We start from the raw sequence: 23,105 nt of genomic DNA, 5'->3' as shown, positions 1-23,105 counted from the left end.
CATCCGCTGGGATCTTGACTCTGCTGTTATAGCAGATGAGTCTCATGGGTGTCCAGAGCATTGTCTAGTCCTGTTTTTTTGGATAATTTTCAGATAGTAAGGCTTGAGGATGTGGACAAGGTGTTTGTATTAGTCAGGGCAACGACTTGTGCTTCGGACTCTTGCCCTTCTTGGCTGATAAAAAGTAGCGGGGGTGGTGGTAATTGACTGGGCCAGGAAGAGTGTTCCTATTTCCATCTGAAATGCAGGACGGCATAACATTCTGATCCAAGTTTCATTCAGAAAACATTATCCATAATATCAGCAGCAGGCTGCTGCAGTCAAATTGGCCAGTCAGAATGGAAAATCCTATTTTAACAAAACCAATAAAAGAGAGCGGCAATACTATTTTCTTGTTTTCCTTGTTCAACTACAATTCCATAAAACAGTGGATTTGCAGGTTCTCATTAATAAAAAATAAATAAAGGGTGTGAGGGGTGGGTGGGATCGATGTGCCTATACTTCTTAATTCCACCCCTGGGCCTTTTCTATACTGAAAATAGTGTTAATTTGTTCCCCTTCCACTGCTGTAAATATTGCTCCCTTAGAAAATAAGTGATTTATTTGACTGGAACAAAATCCATCTTGTGTCTCCAAGTGGTTTAGGGTTGTATGATCTATGTCTGGATTGGCCCACTTAATGCTATTTATTGCTCTATGAATGATATTAAGATGGATTTCTTAAGTCTGGTGGAATTACTTTTTCTTCTTTTGTGCAATTTTTACTTGCCATAGCAAACAAGACTTTGTCCATGTACCCATATAAAATAACTATTATCGTTCTTTTCCTCTGCATTTTTAAAGCATAAATATTATTGGCTTTGAGGCAACAATGACAGAATGTGCTGACATCAGAAAAATGCCAGCTCCAGCCCAACCAGAAGTAAAATGTATAGGGCATATTGAGAGATGGGTGGCAAAGCTGTGCATATGCTTTGTCCTCCCCGGCAGTATATATTGTGGGAGAGTAGCTAGAGGAAGCAGAGAAAAGCTCCAACCAATATTATTTTTTCTATTGTTTTTTTTAATTTTGGAGTTTGCTTGTTTATTTTAAATTCAATTTGTAAAGGTCCCTTTAGAAACGAAAAGATACAAACACAAGTTAAGCACACAGTTTGCTTTTAGTTCAACACTTTCTTCATCCATCAATTTTACCCAAAATCACAAAAGTAATATTACAAAGCTTTCACAGTGCACGTTTACATATTCTGCATATACATCTATTCACTCTTCAAACAATGCATTTCCATTGAATTTGGCTTCAAAAACAACAACACATCAGGCTGGAAATATATAATGTTTTAAACCAATGTGTTTTTCCTCTTAAAAAAAGAAAATATATTACTTGGAAAGAAGCCCATAGTGCACTAATTCCCAAACAAGACACGGACATAAGGCAGGTGAAAAATTATAGGCCAATCTCGCTCCTAAATAATGATTACAAATTATTTGCCAGTATATTGGCCAATAGACTTAAAAATGTATTTGGAGAGGAGATTGGAAAGAACCAAACTGGATTTCTACCTGGTAGACAGATGAAGGACAATGTTAGAAATATAATTGATATGGCGGGCGCCGGGGCGTTTTTCTGACGGCTTGTTGCGCTGAGCGGGGCTGCAGCCGTTGGGGCGGCCGCCTACGGGGCTCACGATTTCCGTCGCAGCGACCGAGATGACGACTTGAAAGAGCTCTACGAGATGGCCAACAAATACCACTTCCTCCACAGCCTGGCCCTCCTGGCTGTGCCCCACTGCCGCTATCCCATGATGGCCGGCAGCATCCTGTCTCTGGGCATGGGGATGTTCTCTGGCATCCTGTATTACCACGCTGTGACAGGGGACCCGAACCTCACCAAGGCAGCCCCGTATGGTGGTTCCCTCCTCATCCTCGGCTGGATCGCCATGGCCCCTTGACACCCCGTTCTCTCCCCATGTGGCCCCCATCTCCCAACGCCAGGGCAGCCAGCCCCGCCCCTCCCTCCTCCCTTAGGCTAGCCAGAAGGGAGCCCTAGGAGAGGAGAGATTTCCAAATGTCAGAGTGGGATCCCTTGAGGTCTTTAGCCCACCCCGAATGCGTCTCTATCCTGCATCTTGGAATTCCCCGAATGCTGAATCCCTTTTAAAAAAGCCAAGATCCTCCCCCTCCCCCCAAAAAATTGCAACCAGATTTGAGTTTGCGATGGAGGCTTCGAAATGCAATGTCTGATCGGTGCTTTTCAATTGCTGTTTTTTAACTTAATAAATGATGAGAGTGATTTCACTTTTTAAAAAACCCACGCACCTTTTTTTCCTGTGAATAAATTTATTCCGTGGGGGGGGGGGGAGAGAAAGAAATATAATTGATATAATGGAATATCTGGACTCCAGGAGAGACAAACAAGCCGCCCCAATGTTTCTGGATGCTGAAAAAAATTTGATAATGTGTCTTGGCATTTTATGAAAAGAAATTTAGAATTTATGGATATCGGTGAAAAACGTTTAAATGGTATTCGGGCTATTTATTTGGAACAATATGCTAAATTGATAGTTAATAATAACTTCACAGACAAAATTGAGATAACAAAGGGAACCAGACAGGGGTGCCCGCTATCGCCATTGTTATTTATAACAATACTAGAGGTCCTGTTGAGGAAAATAGAAGCAACAAAAGAAATAAAGGGGATTGGTGTAGGCTCAAAAGAATATAAGTATATATAAGAATGAAATTATCAATGATGGGTAGATTCTCAACTATCAAAATGAACGTGTTCCTGAGACTGCTGTTTTGATTTCAGACAATTCCGGTTATCAGTGGAACAAAACAATTTAATGTATGGCAAAGAAGATTGTCTAAATTTATCTAGCAGGTTAAAAAGCCAAGAATTGAGTATAAAATATTGACAGATGCAAAAGAAAGAGGCGGTTTTTCCCTGCCAGATCTAAAAATTTACTACGAGGCGGCGTCTTTTTGTTGGTTGAGAGAATGGATAAGGTAAAAGGTAAAGGCCCGTACAGGCCAGTCTTGACAGACTCTAGGGTTGTGCGCTCATCTCACTCTAGAGGCCGGGAGCCAGCGCTGTCCGCAGACACTTCCGGGTCACGTGGCCAGCGTGACGAAGCTGCTCTGGTGAACCACCAGAGCAGCACACGGAAACGCTGTTTACCTTCCCGCTGTAAAGCGGTACCTATTTATCTAATTGCACTTAAGGGTGCTTTCGAACTGCTAGGTGGGCAGGAGCTGGGACCGAACGACGGGAGCTCACCCCGCCGCGGGGATTCGAACCGCCGACCATGCGATCGGCAAGTCCTAGGCACTGAGGTTTTACCCACAGCGCCACCCAGGATAACCTTAGATAATTCAGATATATTGGATTTGGAGGGATTTGACAACAGATTCGCGTGGCACGCCTACCTGTGGTCAGAATGGTCAGAATGCACAGAGGGTTTTTGAACCATACTATTAGAAAATCATTGTATGAGGTGTGGAGCAGACATAAAACATTATTGGAATGCAAAACTCCGAGGTGGCTCTCACCTCTGGAGGCTTTTGCAGTCAAAAAAATAAATAAATATGGGAACTGAATGGGCGACATACAAAGACTTGCTGATGGAAGTGATAATAAAACAAAGTTAAAGACATTCGAAGAACTAAGAGGAAAGGTAACCGATTGTTACAAGATGTGTTTAGAGAGGATAATAAAAGAAACGGATTTGGAAGTAACAAATCTAAATTGGAGACAGAATTGCTGGGTAGTAAAATGAAAATACTGTCGGAAATGTATCAGTTACTACTGGAGTGGCACACAAAGGATGAAGAGGTAAAAAGTGTTCTGATTAGGTGGGCCCAGGATTTAGGGCACAATATTGATTTTAAAAGGTGGAGAAAACTGTGGACCGAAACAATTAAATTCACAGCATGTGTGTCACTCAAAGAAAATATATTTAAGATGATGTATCGATGGTATATTAGACATGCCCAACTTGCTAAGATGTATAGAAATCAAGACAAAAATTGTTGGAAGTGTAAGGAGAAGGAGGGGAACTTCCTCCATCTGTGGTGGACTTGTTCTAAAGTGAAAGCCTTCTGGGACATAATATACGAGTTAAAAAAGGTTTTGAAATATAATTTTAATAAAAAACCAGAGGCATTTCTATTAGGCTTAATTGGTGAGGAAATACATAAAAGTGATGTAAACATGTTTATGTATGCCACAATGGCTGCAAGGACACTTCTGGCTCAGAAATGGAAGCAGCAGGAACTTCCAACACTGGAAGACTGGCAGCTCAAGATGATGGCGTTCGAAGACATAATCCGGAATCAGCGTGACGAACTGTTTCCAAAGGACTGGAACACATTTATGAAAGAAAATTGTAAACATTTGAAAACGTTTGTAGGCTTGAATTGAAATGTTTTGTAATGTAGCTATAAGGAACTGATTTACCGATAATAAGGTGAAATATTATAATTTGACAAAGGGTAAATAAGTGCTTATAGAAATGCGAAGAATATGGAAAGTTATGTGGAAGTCAGAAAGAGGTCGATGCTCTTATATATTAAGTCATAGAATTATGTAACAAAATGTGAATATGATTTAATGGAAAACTCAACAAAAATTACTTTAAAAACATAAAAAGGGAAAATATATTAGGAGTGGCTTTTCTTTTAATAAGTTAATAAATGAACTACTTCATTGGCACAGCATCCGAATGAGGTGTAGTGGTTGTATAGTTCTTGATACCTTTTGTTTCATAGTTATATTTGGGTTGCTGCTTAAAAAAAATGGTTAGCTTTTTGTATCATAAAGATCACAAAACTGATTCCTAATATACAACTGAAAGCAGAAATGGGGCACTTTTCCCTTTTGCTTTGCTGCAGATATGCATGCTATTTTACCATAGCTCACAGAATGGCATGATGGCACCTTTTTACTACATATGTGAATTATTAAAAAAAACCTGTTACTCGTTGAAATTGTGTCTGGTCAATATATTTCAGCTTCATGTTTTGTTACGCGTTTAATATTTTTTCTATTTTTTAAAAAGTGCCAGAATTCACGAACACTTCCCTTGTTCTCTAATGGTGCCCACCTAAGAGGTGCTGGATCTGTTCGAGCAAGTTCCAGCTGAGAAAAAGCCCTGGTTCTAACTTGCCTAAGTGGGGAAAGTTGGCATTGCGTGGACAGGCGGAGTCCCCAGATCCTGCACGGTCCCCCCGTCATGTGGAATAACGACTCAAGACAACGTGCTATGGGATTAAATTGGCCACAACTTTATTAAATTTCAAATGTGGGTAGACCTTGGCTCAGGCATTGGGCGTTCTCCCTCCCCGGTCCCCAGCCGGGGACCTAGGGAGCATCAGGGTTATCCAGTGTGTGTGTGTGGGGGGGGTGGGCCGGCTCTGGAGAACATATGTTCAAGCAGAGATGGCCGCCCCCGTAACGCCGCCGCCGCAGGAGAGAGCAATGACGACCTTTCGGTGTACGGCCAAAGCCTCCCTTCAGAAAACCCCTTTAACGGGGAACCCTGGTATCGCCGCCGCAAGAGGAAGAGGGACAAAAGGATTCCGCCCAAGGCCTGATACCGCCAAAGTTGTGACGTTTTGCTACGGGAAAGGCGAAATCTGCCAATGCAGGGAAATTCCTTTCCGGCCCTTTAACAGCGACCTTAACGTAGCAGCGCCCGCATACCTGTGAAGAAAAGTTAACCTGCAAAATAAGACATTAACTGAGGGTGGGTAGGGTGGGAGAAGCTCTGGAGCCAAGTGAGGATTCCTAGGTAAGATCCTCCCTCTATTGTGTGGGCAGGTAATCCCTCCCCTACCTGGCCTGGTCTCCTTGGCAACGCTTCCCCCAGGTGGGATTGGACAACTGACTGAGGTAGGCGGAGACCTCCAGGTATCCCACCTGAGGGAAGGAAAAGCCAAGCCTATGCTGTTGGGGCCGCTCCAGATCTAGGGGCTGCACGCGTCCCCGCAAAGGGCGCCCCCCGTTTTAAGCGGGGAGCGGTCATTACTACAGTGAGTGAACAGATGCAAGAAGCAGCATCCTTTGGCCATAGAGCACCAATGCCAGGGAAATTGAAGAGAGTCAGGGCAAACTTAGTCGCCTGACAGCATGAGTGAAACTAACTCTGCAGACAGGCATATAGGACTGGGGAGTGTGCTAGGAACGAAGAAATACAAAACACAACATTTTTTGTGCTTAGGAAATATGCGCAAAAATCAACGGTAGCTCCTCTGGTGAATTTCCTGAATTAAAATCTCTTTCTGTCTCTTTTAAATTCTTTCCAAACCCATCTCCTATTTGGGAGTGAGCCTGGATCATTAATGTTCCAGGTAATGAGAGGCCTTGGTGAGTGCGTTAAAGGAAGATTGGGACTCGTATCATATAATGATATCATATAACATTGGACAACATTACTTTTTACCAATATGAAATTCCGTGCAACATACCATCCGCTTGGCCAGAAAAGTCAACAAATGTGTCATTGGCACAGCGTCCAATCGGAAGTGAGGGCGGTGGAGGCGTCTGGTCTTTCTGCTTCTCTTTGGTCTTAAGAAGCGGCCATGGATAGCGACCCAATTCTTATTCTCTTGCTTTTTGAATCTTGAAAAATATGTACATTAGGGGGGAAAGTATCAATTTCTTTTCTGAAATTTCAAACCGCTGCTGCTGCTGTTGCCCAGGACTGACCTGCTGATAGCCTGAAGGGCCCTGCCCTGCTTCTCTTTACCTGGGTTGTGGTGGGGCCTGACAGGCTCAGTAAAGGACTGCTGCTCGACAACTCTGACCCCCCCCCATTCATCATTCCTGTATACTTCTACCCCTGTACAATCAACAATCTTCCTCAAGACAATTTCATCCTCTTTATATTAATTTGGGGTCAGTCAAGCAAATCTTTCAAACATCACCACCACCATCTAATTGGGGTTTGTGTGACCCCAGCATCAGACTGGTAAAGCAGTTTCTACTTAAATAAAAGTAAAATTATCACACAATATCTTGAAAGGGAAAGGTACCTGCATCCTGTTCAGATCCAAATAATAAAGCTGCATATGGTGTCATACAAAGGACCCCAAATCAAAAGGTTAGTTAAAGAGCCATTGAGAGGCGGGAGACAAACCATATAGAGAGTCTTGCTGTTTGCATTATTAGCTGCTTGTGTGCTTGTTCATGGCAGTCATGTTTTCAAGATGCTCTTCAATCTGACAGATAGAAACGTTATTTTAAAAACAAATTTAAAAGGTGGGCATTTGCTCCATTTTCACTATGAAGTCTCCCAATTTTTGCCTTCAACCACCCTCTAAAATTGAAACGCTCTCAACAGCTTCACTAAGAGTTGACATCCTTGTGTGTGACATCTCGTTACACTGGCAGTTTCTTGAACATCCAGCAAGAATAGAAAAGAACTCAGCTTATGTTGACACAAAACAGCATGATGAATTGTGACACACACACACACACACACTATGTATTATTTTCCCCTGTGGTGGAATAATTACAATTCTTCTACCTGCACCAGGAATGGAGAATCTTTGGTCCTCTGGAGGCCAGTCCCCATCATCCTTGACCACTGGCCATGCTGCCTAGGGAAGATTGGGGATATTGTTAATACATGCTTTCTATTCAAAGTTCCTGTTTAATGGCTAAAATTTGCCAGTTTTCAAGAATTCCACAGCAGGAAAGTTAGCAAGGAAGGGAGCAAACTAATATATTTCTCCTTAAACAAGAAAACATTAAAATAAAAAGGAGTACTCATTAGCATGGCACGGTACAGAGCCAACAATATTCCCATTATTGCTTATTATTACTATTACCAAGACTCTTTTCAAAAATAGATTAGAGGTTTGGAAGAAACTCAGCTGACAAAGGAATTGTGAGAAGCAGAAAACTCCATCATTGTACCCATTATTTGCTTTAAAGGAAAGCTAAGCACCTCTAAGTAATCATCAGGTATACTTTATTCATCCGCACTAACTATATATGAAGCATCCAAGTATGAAACTAAGGCATTAATAATGGAAAAACTAACTCTAAGAGAATGGTTTTCAGGACTTTTTTTTGCCTCAGCCCAAATTTGCCTAAGTCTGCAGCCCAACAAATTCTCAGGATCGTTTTACAAACATTTACCTTTACTGCACACTGTTTATGGTTTCTTGCTCCATCCCTTCCCACTGTAGCCCTCACAGGAGAGGATCCTCTCGGTGTTTATTGTGGGCTTTATCCTGCTGCATGGGTCCTCCTACCACCTCAAGAGAGCTCAGCTTTCACAGTGGCAGAAGTGGCTCTTTTCAGGTGTAGCCTATCAGAAGGCAGAAGAGGCGCATTTCCCAGATACACTCAGTAGAGGACCAGACCTCCTTGGACAGAGACCTTTTCCATGGCACAGGAGCGTCCTGGATAAAGCCTATTTGCACAGACATCTTTAACGCCTGCTTGGCCTTGTCCGTTAATAGCGCAGTTTACTTTGCTACTGTTTACTTTGCTAAGGAAGCCTCCTACTTGAAGAACTATGCCAAGGAAGCCAACGACAAACTGTTTGGTGTTGATGGGTCACTATTGGAGAGGTAGCTCAAAGCTTAGGTGGTGTACCCCCAGATTTTTGAAGAACAATTCAGTGGTGCATCCCGGGGTATCAGCCCACGTGTAGTTCAGATTCTGCAGTTTGATTGTACCCACACGGCAGAAAATGCATCGTGCTCTGTGTCAGAGCTGGCCCACACCTCCTTGCAGGCATGTCTTAAGCTTTAAGACCATGGGCCTCCAACCATTTGGGCCATATGACCAAGTAAGGCAACTGTCCAACTGCAGCAGCCCCATTTCCTTTGTAAAAGACGATGAGGAAACAAAAAGGTGAAGAAATAAGAAAGCACAGATTTTTGAAGAACAATTCAGTGGTGCATCCCGGGGTATCAGCCCACGTGTAGTTCAGATTCTGCAGTTTGATTGCACCCAAATGGCAAAAAATGCAGAGTGCTCTGTCTCGGAGCTGGAAAATCAATAAAAAAAATTTGAAACCCCCCCAGAAACATTGAAAATCTCATTTTCTTTAGGAAAACAAGGAGAACAGGGGATTAACCTCATGCTCTGAAAAGGCTGCAAAACAAAGATCATGCATAAATTGTGCCTAAGGAAGGTTCTAAACAGCTGAGGGGTGTAGGTTGGTCCTGCTGCTAGTACCCTTCTGGCTTTTAAGAGCCGCAAAACTGCCGCAACAACCGCAACAAACGAGGGTTGTTTAAAAGATAGGGAATATAGAATGCAAAATGGTTGACAATTCAGACTGCCTGCTCTGGTCCAGTCCTGTACTGACAGTACCTTCCCAGAGTATGATATTGTGATGTTTCGTACATCTCAGCCGTTCAAACAGTGGCTTGGGTGGGTGGCACCAGTCGCAGATAAAGTGCCTTTGCCCGTGCAAGTGGGAGTTGGCCCCCTTCACACCTTTTGGACTTGGGAGCTTTCAGTGTGTTAAAAGGTCATTGTCCGCCTAGTCATAGGAGGCGATAGCAGTGGGGCAGCTACAAGAATTCTTAGAAAACACAGATGATTTAAATCCATGCCCATCTGGGTTCAATCCTGGCCGAAGAACTGAGTCAGTCTTGGTTGCCCTGATGGATGACCTTTGCAGACAGCTGCCTATGAAAATCTAAGGGTTATGAGAATCGGAGGCAGTGTATCTTTACTTACCATATTTTTCGCCCTATAAGACGCACTTTTCCCCCTCCAAAAATGAAGGGGAAATGTGGGTGCGTCTTATGGGGCGAATGCAGGCTTTCGCTGAAGCCTGGAGAGCGAGAGCGGTAGGTGCGCACCGACCCCTCTCGCTCTCCAGGCTTCGCGGACCTCTCCTCAAGCAGCGGGAACGTTCCCGCTGCTTGGGGAGAGTTGCTGGCATCCCGAAGCCTGCACGCGCTGATCTCAGCGCGTCCAGGCTTTGCGGATCTCTCCTCAAGCAGCAGGAACGCTCCCGCTGCTTGGGGAGAGTTGCCGGCATCCCGAAGCCTGCGCGCGCTGATCTCAGCGCGTCCAGGCTTCGCGGATCTCTCCCCAAGCAGCGGGAACGTTCCCGCTGCTTGGGGAGGGTTGCCGGCATCCCGAAGCCTGCGCGCGCTGATCTCAGCGCGTCCAGGCTTCGCGGATCTCTCCCCAAGCAGCGGGAACGTTCCCGCTGCTTGGGGAGGGTTGCCGGCATCCCGAAGCCTGCGCGCGCTGATCTGAGCGCGTCCAGGCTTCGCGGATCTCTCCCCAAGCAGCGGGAACGTTCCCGCTGCTTGGGGAGGGTTGCCGGCATCCCGAAGCCTGCGCGCGCTGATCTCAGCGCGTTCAGGCTTCGCGGATCTCTCCCCAAGCAGCGGGAACGTTCCCGCTGCTTGGGGAGGGTTGCCGGCATCCCGAAGCCAGCGCGCGCTGATCTCAGCGCTTCCAGGCTTCGCGGATCTCTCCACAAGCAGCGGGAACGTTCCCGCTGCTTGGGGAAGGTTGCCGGCATCCCGAAGCCTGCGCGCGCTGATCTCAGCGCGTCCAGGCTTCGCGGATCTCTCCCCAAGCAGCGGGAACGTTCCCGCTGCTTGGGGAAGGTTGCCGGCATCCCGAAGCCTGCGCGCGCTGATCTCAGCGCGTTCAGGCTTCGCGGATCTCTCCCCAAGCAGCGGGAACGTTCCCGCTGCTTGGGGAAGGTTGCCGGCATCCCGAAGCCTGCGCGCGCTGATCTCAGCGTGTTCAGGCTTCGCGGATCTCTCCCCAAGCAGCGGGAACGTTCCCGCTGCTTGGGGAGGGTGGCCGGCATCCCGAAGCCTGCGCGCGCTGATCTCAGCACGTCCAGGCTTCGCGGATCTCTCCCCAAGCAGCGGGAACGTTCCCGCTGCTTGGGGAGGGTTGCTGGCATCCCGAAGCCTGCGCGCGCTGATCTCAGCGCGTCCAGGCTTCGCGGATCTCTCCTCAAGCAGTGGGAGCCACCGCTGGGCTCCCATGGCTTGCAGAGAGCTGCCTGTTTGGGGGCTAGGGTCGGGGGAAGCTCGGGCTGCCCCAGCCCCGCGCCTGGGGGGGAAATAATTTTTTTCCCTTTATTCCCCCCAAAAAAACTAGGTGCGTCTTATGGGACGGTGCGTCCTATAGGGCGAAAAATACGGTAGTTGCTTCCATTTTAAGGGGGGAAGAGAAGCATGCATGTGTGAAAAACAATGTTGTCCAATGAAATTTGATATTGTGTCACACCAGGCCCACAGATGTTTGAAGAAAAATTCAGTGGTGCATCCCACGGTATCAGCCCATGTCCCCCTAGACGGCATGAACACAACATGGGGTGTGCTGAAATCGCATGACCCCAGGGAATTTTTTTTTGGGGGGGGCGCTTCAACATTTTGGGACCCCTCAGCCCATGTCCCCCTAAACGGCATGAGCACAACATGGGGTGTGCTGAAATTGCATGACCCCAGGGAATTTGGGGGGGGGGCGCTTCAACATTTTGGGGGCCCTCAGCTCATGTCCCCCTAGACGGCATGAGCACAACATGGGGTGTGCTGAAATTGCATGACCCTAGGGAATTTTGAGAGGGACCCTTCAACATTTTGGGGGCCCTCAGCCCCAGTGGCGTAGCGTGGGGGGTGCCTGGGGTGCCGGCCGCACCGGGCGCAACATTTTTGGGGGCGCGTTTGGCCGGCCCCCCTCGAGGAAGCGGGAACCTCTCCAAGGCGCAGCGCGCCATCGATGGAGGAAAAGAGCCTCGCAGCAGCAGCAGCAAAGCCGGGAGGAGGAGGAGGTGGAGCGAGCCTGCTAATTGCTTGCTGGGAATTAAGCGGCTCAAAGGCAAAGGAAAAGAGGTGGAGCCGCTGGCCCGGCCGGGAGGAAGCTGGAGAGAGCAGCGCGCCAAGCGCACGAGACGCAAAGGGCCTGCCCACGTGCAGGCTGAGCTCCGTGTGGCGGGGGCGGAGGGAGGCGCTCGCTCTTTCCAAAGAAGGACCCGGCTACTGGATCAAGGCCACAAGGGCCCATGTAGAGTGAGTGGCCAAGCAGACGCGTCAATGAGAAGCACTCAAAGCAGGACCGGGGCACAAGAGCGCTCTCCCTTCCTGCTGTTTCCAGGGGGTGGAAGCGTCGCTGCCTCGAGGGCTTCCGAGATACCCTGGGGTGAAGTCCCGCTTCACCTTCTTGGGAGTCCCTCCAGTGGCGTAGCGTGGGGGGTGCAGGGGGGGCCGGGCGCAACATCTGGGGGTTAGGGTTAGGGGGCGCAAATCCACGGGTTAGGGGGCGCAAATTACTTGCCTTGCCCCGGGTGCTGACAACCCACGCTACGCCACTGCTCAGCCCATGTCCCAGTAGACATGGGAATTATGAGGGGGACCCTTCAACATTTTGGGGGCCCTCAGCCCATGTCCCCCTAGACGGCATGAGCACAACATGGGGTGTGCTGAAATTGCATGACCCCAGGTAATTTTGGGGGGCGCTTCAACATTTTGGGGGCCCTCAGCCCATGTCCCCCTAGACGGCATGAGCACAACATGGGGTGTGCTGAAAGTGCATGACCCCAGGGAATTTTGTGGGGGCGCTTCAACATTTTGGGGGCCCTCAGCCCATGTCCCCCTAGATGGCATGAGCACAACATGGGGTGTGCTGAAATTGCATGACCCCAGGGAATTTTGTGGGGGCGCTTCAACATTTTGGGGGCCCTCAGCCCATGTCCCACTAGACATGGGAATTATGAGGGGGACCCTTCAACATTTTGGGACCCCTCAGCCCATGTTCCCCTAGACGGCATGAGCACAACATGGGGTGTGCTGAAATTGCATGACCCCAGGTAATTTGGGGGGGGGGCGCTTCAACATTTTGGGGGCCCTCAGCCCATGTCCCCCTAGACGGCATGAGCACAACATGGGGTGTGCTGAAATTGCATGACCCCAGGGAATTTTGTGGGGGGCGCTTCAACATTTTGGGGGCCCTCAGCCCATGTCCCCCTAGACGGCATGAGTACAACATGGGGTGTGCTGAAATTGCATGACCCCAGGTAATTTTGGGGGGCGCTTCAACATTTTGGGGGCCCTCAGCCCATGTCCCCCTAGACGGCATGAGCACAACATGGGGTGTGCTGAAAGTGCATGACCCCAGGGAATTTTGTGGGGGCGCTTCAACATTTTGGGGGCCCTCAGCCCATGTCCCCCTAGACGGCATGAGCACAACATGGGGTGTGCTGAAATTGCATGACCCTAGGGAATTTTGAGAGGGACCCTTCAACATTTTGGGGGCCCTCAGCCCCAGTGGCGTAGCGTGGGGGGTGCCAGGGGTGCCGGCCACACCGGGCGCAACATTTTTGGGGGCGCGTTTGGCCGGCCCCCCTCGAGGAAGCGGGAACCTCTCCAAGGCGCAGCGCGCCGTCGGTGGAGGAAAAGAGCCTCGCAGCAGCAGCAGCAAAGCCGGGAGGAGGAGGAGGTGGAGCGAGCCTGCTAATTGCTTGCTGGGAATTAAGCGGCTCAAAGGCAAAGGAAAAGAGGTGGAGCCGCTGGCCCGGCCGGGAGGAAGCTGGAGAGAGCAGCGCGCCAAGCGCACGAGACGCAAAGGGCCTGCCCACGTGCAGGCTGAGCTCCGTGTGGCGGGGGCGGAGGGAGGCGCTCGCTCTTTCCAAAGAAGGACCCGGCTACTGGATCAAGGCCACAAGGGCCCATGTAGAGTGAGTGGCCAAGCAGACGCGTCAATGAGAAGCACTCAAAGCAGGACCGGGGCACAAGAGCGCTCTCCCTTCCTGCTGTTTCCAGGGGGTGGAAGCGTCGCTGCCTCGAGGGCTTCCGAGATACCCTGGGGTGAAGTCCCGCTTCACCTTCTTGGGAGTCCCTCCAGTGGCGTAGCGTGGGGGGTGCAGGGGGGGCCGGGCGCAACATCTGGGGGTTAGGGTTAGGGGGCGCAAATCCACGGGTTAGGGGGCGCAAATTACTTGCCTTGCCCCGGGTGCTGACAACCCACGCTACGCCACTGCTCAGCCCATGTCCCAGTAGACATGGGAATTATGAGGGGGACCCTTCAACATTTTGGGGGCCCTCAGCCCATGTCCCCCTAGACGGCATGAGTACAACATGGGGTGTGCTGAAATTGCATGACCCCAGGTAATTTTGGGGGGCGCTTCAACATTTTGGGGGCCCTCAGCCCATATCCCACTAGACATGGGAATTATGAGGGGGACCCTTCAACATTTTGGGGGCCCTCAGCCCATGTCCCCCTAGACGGCATGAGTACAACATGGGGTGTGCTGAAATTGCATGACCCCAGGTAATTTTGGGGGGCGCTTCAACATTTTGGGGGCCCTCAGCCCATGTCCCCCTAGACGGCATGAGCACAACATGGGGTGTGCTGAAAGTGCATGACCCCAGGGAATTTTGTGGGGGCGCTTCAACATTTTGGGGGCCCTCAGCCCATGTCCCACTAGACATGGGAATTATGAGGGGGACCCTTCAACATTTTGGGGGCCCTCAGCCCATGTTCCCCTAGACGGCATGAGCACAACATGGGGTGTGCTGAAATTGCATGACCCCAGGTAATTTGGGGGGGGGGCGCTTCAACATTTTGGGGGCCCTCAGCCCATGTCCCCCTAGACGGCATGAGCACAACATGGGGTGTGCTGAAATTGCATGACCCCAGGGAATTTTGTGGGGGGCGCTTCAACATTTTGGGGGCCCTCAGCCCATGTCCCCCTAGACGGCATGAGTACAACATGGGGTGTGCTGAAAGTGCATGACCCCAGGGAATTTTGTGGGGGCGCTTCAACATTTTGGGGGCCCTCAGCCCATGTCCCCCTAGACGGCATGAGCACAACATGGGGTGTGCTGAAAGTGCATGACCCCAGGGAATTTTGTGGGGGCGCTTCAACATTTTGGGGGCCCTCAGCCCATGTCCCCCTAGACGGCATGAGCACAACATGGGGTGTGCTGAAATTGCATGACCCCAGGAAATTTGGGGGGGCGCTTCAACATTTTGGGGGCCCTCAGCCCATGTCCCCCTAGACGGCATGAGTACAACATGGGGTGTGCTGAAATTGCATGACCCCAGGGAATTTGGGGGGGCGCTTCAACATTTTGGGGGCCCTCAGCCCATGTCCCCCTAGACGGCATGAGCACAACATGGGGTGTGCTGAAATTGCATGACCCCAGGGAATTTTGTGGGGGGCGCTTCAACATTTTGGGGGCCCTCAGCCCATGTCCCCCTAGACGGCATGAGTACAACATGGGGTGTGCTGAAAGTGCATGACCCCAGGGAATTTTGTGGGGGCGCTTCAACATTTTGGGGGCCCTCAGCCCATGTCCCCCTAGACGGCATGAGCACAACATGGGGTGTGCTGAAAGTGCATGACCCCAGGGAATTTTGTGGGGGCGCTTCAACATTTTGGGGGCCCTCAGCCCATGTCCCCCTAGACGGCATGAGCACAACATGGGGTGTGCTGAAATTGCATGACCCCAGGAAATTTGGGGGGGCGCTTCAACATTTTGGGGGCCCTCAGCCCATGTCCCCCTAGACGGCATGAGTACAACATGGGGTGTGCTGAAATTGCATGACCCCAGGGAATTTGGGGGGGCGCTTCAACATTTTGGGGGCCCTCAGCCCATGTCCCCCTAGACGGCATGAGCACAACATGGGGTGTGCTGAAATTGCATGACCCCAGGGAATTTGGGGGGGCGCTTCAACATTTTGGGGGCCCTCAGCCCATGTCCCCCTAGACGGCATGAGCACAACATGGGGTGTGCTGAAATTGCATGACCCTAGGGAATTTTGAGGGGGGCCCTTCAACATTTTGGGGGCCCTCAGCCCATGTCCCCCTAGACGGCATGAGCACAACATGGGGTGTGCTGAGATTGCATGACCCCAGGGAATTTTGAGGGGGACCCTTCAACATTTTGGGGGCCCTCAGCCCTTGTCCCCCTAGACGGCATGAGCACAACATGGGGTGTGCTGAAATTGCATGACCCCAGGTAATTTTGGGGGGCGCTTCAACATTTTGGGGGCCCTCAGCCCATATCCCACTAGACATGGGAATTATGAGGGGGACCCTTCAACATTTTGGGGGCCCTCAGCCCATGTCCCCCTAGACGGCATGAGTACAACATGGGGTGTGCTGAAATTGCATGACCCCAGGTAATTTTGGGGGGCGCTTCAACATTTTGGGGGCCCTCAGCCCATGTCCCCCTAGACGGCATGAGCACAACATGGGGTGTGCTGAAAGTGCATGACCCCAGGGAATTTTGTGGGGGCGCTTCAACATTTTGGGGGCCCTCAGCCCATGTCCCACTAGACATGGGAATTATGAGGGGGACCCTTCAACATTTTGGGGGCCCTCAGCCCATGTTCCCCTAGACGGCATGAGCACAACATGGGGTGTGCTGAAATTGCATGACCCCAGGTAATTTGGGGGGGGGCGCTTCAACATTTTGGGGGCCCTCAGCCCATGTCCCCCTAGACGGCATGAGCACAACATGGGGTGTGCTGAAATTGCATGACCCCAGGGAATTTTGTGGGGGGCGCTTCAACATTTTGGGGGCCCTCAGCCCATGTCCCCCTAGACGGCATGAGTACAACATGGGGTGTGCTGAAAGTGCATGACCCCAGGGAATTTTGTGGGGGCGCTTCAACATTTTGGGGGCCCTCAGCCCATGTCCCCCTAGACGGCATGAGCACAACATGGGGTGTGCTGAAAGTGCATGACCCCAGGGAATTTTGTGGGGGCGCTTCAACATTTTGGGGGCCCTCAGCCCATGTCCCCCTAGACGGCATGAGCACAACATGGGGTGTGCTGAAATTGCATGACCCCAGGAAATTTGGGGGGGCGCTTCAACATTTTGGGGGCCCTCAGCCCATGTCCCCCTAGACGGCATGAGTACAACATGGGGTGTGCTGAAATTGCATGACCCCAGGGAATTTGGGGGGGCGCTTCAACATTTTGGGGGCCCTCAGCCCATGTCCCCCTAGACGGCATGAGCACAACATGGGGTGTGCTGAAATTGCATGACCCCAGGGAATTTTGTGGGGGGCGCTTCAACATTTTGGGGGCCCTCAGCCCATGTCCCCCTAGACGGCATGAGTACAACATGGGGTGTGCTGAAAGTGCATGACCCCAGGGAATTTTGTGGGGGCGCTTCAACATTTTGGGGGCCCTCAGCCCATGTCCCCCTAGACGGCATGAGCACAACATGGGGTGTGCTGAAAGTGCATGACCCCAGGGAATTTTGTGGGGGCGCTTCAACATTTTGGGGGCCCTCAGCCCATGTCCCCCTAGACGGCATGAGCACAACATGGGGTGTGCTGAAATTGCATGACCCCAGGAAATTTGGGGGGGCGCTTCAACATTTTGGGGGCCCTCAGCCCATGTCCCCCTAGACGGCATGAGTACAACATGGGGTGTGCTGAAATTGCATGACCCCAGGGAATTTGGGGGGGCGCTTCAACATTTTGGGGGCCCTCAGCCCATGTCCCCCTAGACGGCATGAGCACAACATGGGGTGTGCTGAAATTGCATGACCCCAGGGAATTTGGGGGGGCGCTTCAACATTTTGGGGGCCCTCAGCCCATGTCCCCCTAGACGGCATGAGCACAACATGGGGTGTGCTGAAATTGCATGACCCTAGGGAATTTTGAGGGGGGCCCTTCAACATTTTGGGGGCCCTCAGCCCATGTCCCCCTAGACGGCATGAGCACAACATGGGGTGTGCTGAGATTGCATGACCCCAGGGAATTTTGAGGGGGACCCTTCAACATTTTGGGGGCCCTCAGCCCTTGTCCCCCTAGACGGCATGAGCACAACATGGGGTGTGCTGAAATTGCATGACCCCAGGGAATTGGGGGGGGGCGCTTCAACATTTTGGGGGCCCTCAGCCCATGTCCCCCTAGACGGCATGAGTACAACATGGGGTGTGCTGAAAGTGCATGACCCCAGGTAATTTTGGGGGGTGCTTCAACATTTTGGGGGCCCTCAGCCCATGTTCCCCTAGACGGCATGAGCACAACATGGGGTGTGCTGAAATTGCATGACCCCAGGGAATTTTGTGGGGGCGCTTCAACATTTTGGGGGCCCTCAGCCCATGTCCCCCTAGACGGCATGAGCACAACATGGGGTGTGCTGAGATTGCATGACCCCAGGGAATTTTGAGGGGGGCCCTTCAACATTTTGGGGGCCCTCAGCCCATGTCCCCCTAGACGGCATGAGCACAACATGGGGTGTGCTGAAATTGCATGACCCCAGGGAATTTGGGGGGGTGCTTCAACATTTTGGGGGCCCTCAGCCCATGTCCCCCTAGACGGCATGAGCACAACATGGGGTGTGCTGAGATTGCATGACCCCAGGGAATTTTGAGGGGGGCCCTTCAACATTTTGGGACCCCTCAGCCAATGCCCCCCTAGATGGCACAAGAACACCTTGTGGTGTGCTGAAATTGCATGACATGACCCTAGGGAATTTTGAGGGGGACCCTTCAACATTTTGGGGGCCCTCAGCCCATGTCCCCTTAGATGGCATGTGCTGACATCACACCGCTCCAGGGCATTTTGAGGGGGGCACCCCCTTGAAAATTTGGAGTCCTTGGCCTCCCCATCCTGTATATGTCACAAGCACACCATGGGGGTGTGCTGACATTGTGTGATCCCAGGGAATTTTGAGGGGGCCCACGCCTATTGAAAATTTTGGGAGTACCTTCACCCCCTAGATATCTCAAGCACACCATAGGGAGTGTTAAAGTCTCACTGTCCCAGGGAATTTTGAAGGGGCCCACCCCTTCTTTAAAATTTCGGGGGTCCTCAGTCCTTTGCCACTATAGGCTGTGCAGTCATGCCACAGGGTGTGCTGATGTCAGGCCTCTGGATTTCCCTCTTGCATAGATGCTGTATTGGGTCCCTGGACAGCAGGTGGAGGATATCTGCAGGATTAGGAGCAACTGAGGAAAGACACAGTTGTTGAAAATTAGGCTTCGGGGTACTTATAGAGGAGAAGGAAGGGGTGAGGCATACAGAACTTGGCTGGGAGTGGGATTTGTGGGGCTGGGGCTGCAGCAAGAAACTGCTAGGGTGTTTTCCTTGGGGGAACAGTTTGCGATAGAACACTGGGGAAAGAGTTTGTGGTGTAAAAATCCTTTTTTAAAAAAGTTTGTATTTATTGATTGATACTTGTTCTAAGACAGACAGAAATAATATTCATTATAAATATATATTTTATAATATACTGAGTTAAAACAGCTACTTAAGCTAAGAAAGAGCAGAAAGAAAGTCAGAAGGAAGAAAATACAAGAAAAAGAGAAAACAAAAGTAGAAGACAAAGGGAAAGAAAGAAAACAACTAAAGGGAGAGACTAGAATAAAAGGACTTCTGGGTTTCAGTAGCTACGTATGATACTGGTTTATAGAAAATAGAATGTTAAAGAGAGTATTTTTTTTCAATCTTCAAATTCAGATACTGCAAGTTCATTTTGTCTTTCACACAAAAGGTCCATAGGAAACTTCCAATCCTTAACAAATGCTAGTAACGATTTTTCTCTAATTAAACATGTTAGCTTAGCCATCTAAGGCAATGTGGGGTGAAACTCCTGTGGTTGTAGATATTTTTATTTTATTTTTTGCAGCAAGGGAAGGGCTGGGAGCAAGGTCATTGAGGCTTTTCCCAGTCCATGAAATTCAGAAGCATTATAAACAAACATTACAATTCAACTTTAGCTTAAACACATTCCTACTTTCATCTCGGGTTTCCCCCACCTTAAAAAAGAAAGAAAAAAAGCTTTCAGACTACCCAAAAAGGATTAGCAATGAGATTGTAAACTTGAGGACGGGAACTATCTTTTTTGTTTGTGTGTGGGGAAAATTATTTACTTAGACATAATATTTGTACCTACTTAACATTTGGTTTATCAGTTTTCCTACTACATAAAAACCAACTATTAATAAAACTTTTATAGTAGCAAAAAGCAAAGGCAGCTTTGCATAGCCTATTGCGTTTAGGCGTTATTCAAGCTTAAGCTTTAGGCCCGGACCAAAAATTTCAAAGCCAATGTTTCCAAAAGATTGTGCTGCTTTAATATTAAGTGTGAAAACATTTAAACAATCGTCACTTACAGTTCCCATAGTTGTTTGCTAATAGTAATGGAGAATCTGTGACTCTTTTGGATGCTATTGGGACTCTAGCTGGAAGAGAAGCTGGAGAAGGAATAGCTGGGGAAAGACACAGCTGTTGATAATGAGGCTTCAGCGTTCTTAGAGGAGAAAGGGGCGAGGCAGAAAGGCTTTTGATTTTCTTTCACCCATAGAAAGACACATCATTTTTGTTTAAGGTTTTTGGCATAATTTTGGCCACAACTTTATTAACATACATGATTGTTAGTGATTGCTTAGGCATTGGTTAAGACTATCTGTCGTCGTCCCCCCCGCCCCCCGCCTGGGGACAGAACTTACTTCCGGATTCCACCGAAAGCCAGTAAGGGAAAACAATATTGGGGAGAAATGGAGCTGAGCGACAGGCCCTCACTTCTCCCCGCATGCTCCCTAGGGCTTGCCGGTCCTAGCCCCATTGCAGGGATTCGGACAAAAACATGGCAAGCCCCTGGGTTCCTTTAACGGAATTCCCTTTCCGCAGCAGCGTTGGAGGGGCAGGCCCAGCCAATCCTTGCCCCTCTTCCAACCAATTTGATAACCAATGCCTAACCGCAACTTACAAGTTGTGACGATTTGCAGTAGGCAAAAAACAAATCAGCCAGATGGACAAAATTCCTACCAGTCCCCTGCCACAACAGCAGATGACCCCATGACAGGCATAGCAAGGTCAACGCAGAAAACCCTTAAATTTAGGGCGGGCGGGCGGGCGGGTGTTCCGATGCACGCAGCAAAGAGAAAGTGTCCAAGCTGCGTGCACAGAATATAAAGCATTAGATCCCTCCCACCAAATTGCAACACATAAATTGCCCCAGCAACTCAACCACAACTAGTCATTGCCACAGGCCAACTTTCCAATCCTGCCTGGCAACCAAGGGGGGGGTGTGGCCTGATAGACCCCACCGCAACCAGCGCTCTCCATTAAGGAGAACACTCTTTGTCACATGAAAGTGGTGGGGCGTGGGTGAGAAGGCAAAACCTGTTTACATCCCAGGGGAAAGAAATGACTTGGGTATCAATCACCCATTTTCTGACTTCCTTCTACACTTGACCAGATGTAGCCTCTTCGGCTGTGTCTGTCTTTCCAACCAGGGAAATGTTAATGCAATTTGGACTGTAAACAGAGTCAGGTACAGCTGTCCCCATGATCATAGCTGGAAGAAAATTACATCTGTGTCCACAGAAATGCCTGCCAGTGTTTCAGTTCATGCTTACATGCCCACATGTGATTTCAACTGAAGTCCGCTTATGTGCTAGGGAAATCAAGCAGGCAAACATTTGGCAGCAACTCGCCATGCACTCGTAATGTACAGTACTTCCAGTCTGTAGGATGGTTCAATTAAGAGAGATGTGCTGTTTCGTTTCTCTGTGCCAAGTAACTGCAGCATCACAAGCAAGTTCCCCAGAGGTTGCAAAACTTGACACAAAGATTCCATAAGCCCCTCTGCTTCTCAAAAGGCTAAACTGTGCTCTCGCCTCTTTTTTTTGCTCATTGTTAGTGCCCTCGCGTATGCATCTTGCTTTGTTGGGTTGCCAGGCTCCATAGAATCATAGAGTTGGAAGAGACCACAAGGGCCATCGAGTCCAACCCCCTGCCAAGCAGGAAACACCATCAGAGCACTCCTGACATATGGTTGTCAAGCCTCTGCTTAAAGACCTCCAAAGAAGGAGACTCCACCACACTCCTTGGCAGCAAATTCCACTGTCGAACAGCTCTTACTGTCAGAATGTTCTTCCTAATTGTTATGGTAAAATCTGGGTGCGAGGCTGCTCTGCCACCCAGCTCGGCGGACTAAGTCCGCGGGTCCCTGCGGAGGAAAATGAGCTCAGCCGGAGACAGGAGCAAACTGCAGAAGATCCAAGTTTATTGCGCAACAGGTTCAAGGCGAGATTGAACAGCGAGAAAGGGGTGACATGAACTTTTGAAACTTCCCTCCATGTCCCAGCATACAGTGCAAAATACATCCCAGTTACATCATGAATACATTAAGAAGAGGTTGGGTTACACAGAATTAACATATGGAGGAGGGAGGGGGGAATATGCAGAGCTGGAGATATGCGCAGATAAGCACATCCTGAGTACCGGTGATGAGAAGACAATGGTCCATGTATGCATAGCCTGCCACCTGGCATTGCCCGGAGGAAAGGCTTGGCAGAGTGATTTGACAGGATTAGGGTCTGGACACCTTGCTTGAGGGATTATGGAGGACAGGGGAGGTGTCATGGAGTCCTAGAGAAATTGAGCAAATTGGCACGTTGATTTTCTATGCATTTTATAGATTTCAGTCCCTTTTGACATTGACAATTGGAAATAAATGGATATATTGTAGCGAAGAAGAAGGTGAAGAAGACACGCCCCCCCCTTCCGTATCATAATGTTTAGGTGGAATCTTCTTTCTTGTAGTTTGGATCCATTGCTCCGTGTCCGCTTCTCTGGAGCAGCAGAAAACAACCTTTCTCCCTCCTCTATATGACATCCTTTTATATATTTGAACATGGCTATCACATCACCCCTTAACCTCCTCTTCTCCAGGCTAAACATGCCCAGCTCCCTTAGCCGTTCCTCCTAAGGCATCGTTTCCAGGCCTTTGACCATTTTGGTTGCCCTCCTCTGGACACGTTCCAGTTTGTCAGTGTCCTTCTTGAACTGTGGTGCCCAGAACTGGACACAGTACTCCAGGTGAGGTCTGACCAGAGCAGAATACAGTGGCACTATTACTTCCCTTGATCTAGATGCTATACTCCTATTGATGCAGCCCAGAATTGCATTGGCTTTTTTAGCTGCCGCGTCACACTGTTGGCTCATGTCAAGTTTGTGGTCAACCAAGACTCCTAGATCCTTTTCACATGTACTGCTCTCAAGCCAGGTGTCCCCCATCTTGTATTTGTGCCTCTCATTTTTTTTGCCCAAGTGCAATACTTGACATTTCTCCCTGTTAAAGTTCATCTTGTTTGTTTTGGCCCAGTTCTCTAATCTGTCAAGGTCG

The 23,105-nt window shown here is 49.5% G+C and overlaps 1 pseudogene across 1 annotated transcript; it reads left to right on the top strand.

The window, feature by feature from the left end:
* Positions 1-1,604: 1,604 nt before the first annotated feature.
* On the top strand, positions 1,605-2,089 carry LOC310697795 (transmembrane protein 256 homolog; annotated as a pseudogene). Its single transcript has one exon. The product of its transcript is annotated as a transmembrane protein 256 homolog (transcript).
* Positions 2,090-23,105: the final 21,016 nt, after the last annotated feature.

This window comes from Podarcis liolepis (assembly GCF_965112155.1).
Source record: "Podarcis liolepis genome assembly, chromosome: W".
NCBI classification, from domain to species: domain Eukaryota; kingdom Metazoa; phylum Chordata; class Lepidosauria; order Squamata; family Lacertidae; genus Podarcis; species Podarcis liolepis.
This window is presented reverse-complemented; position numbering and strand designations above follow the sequence as displayed.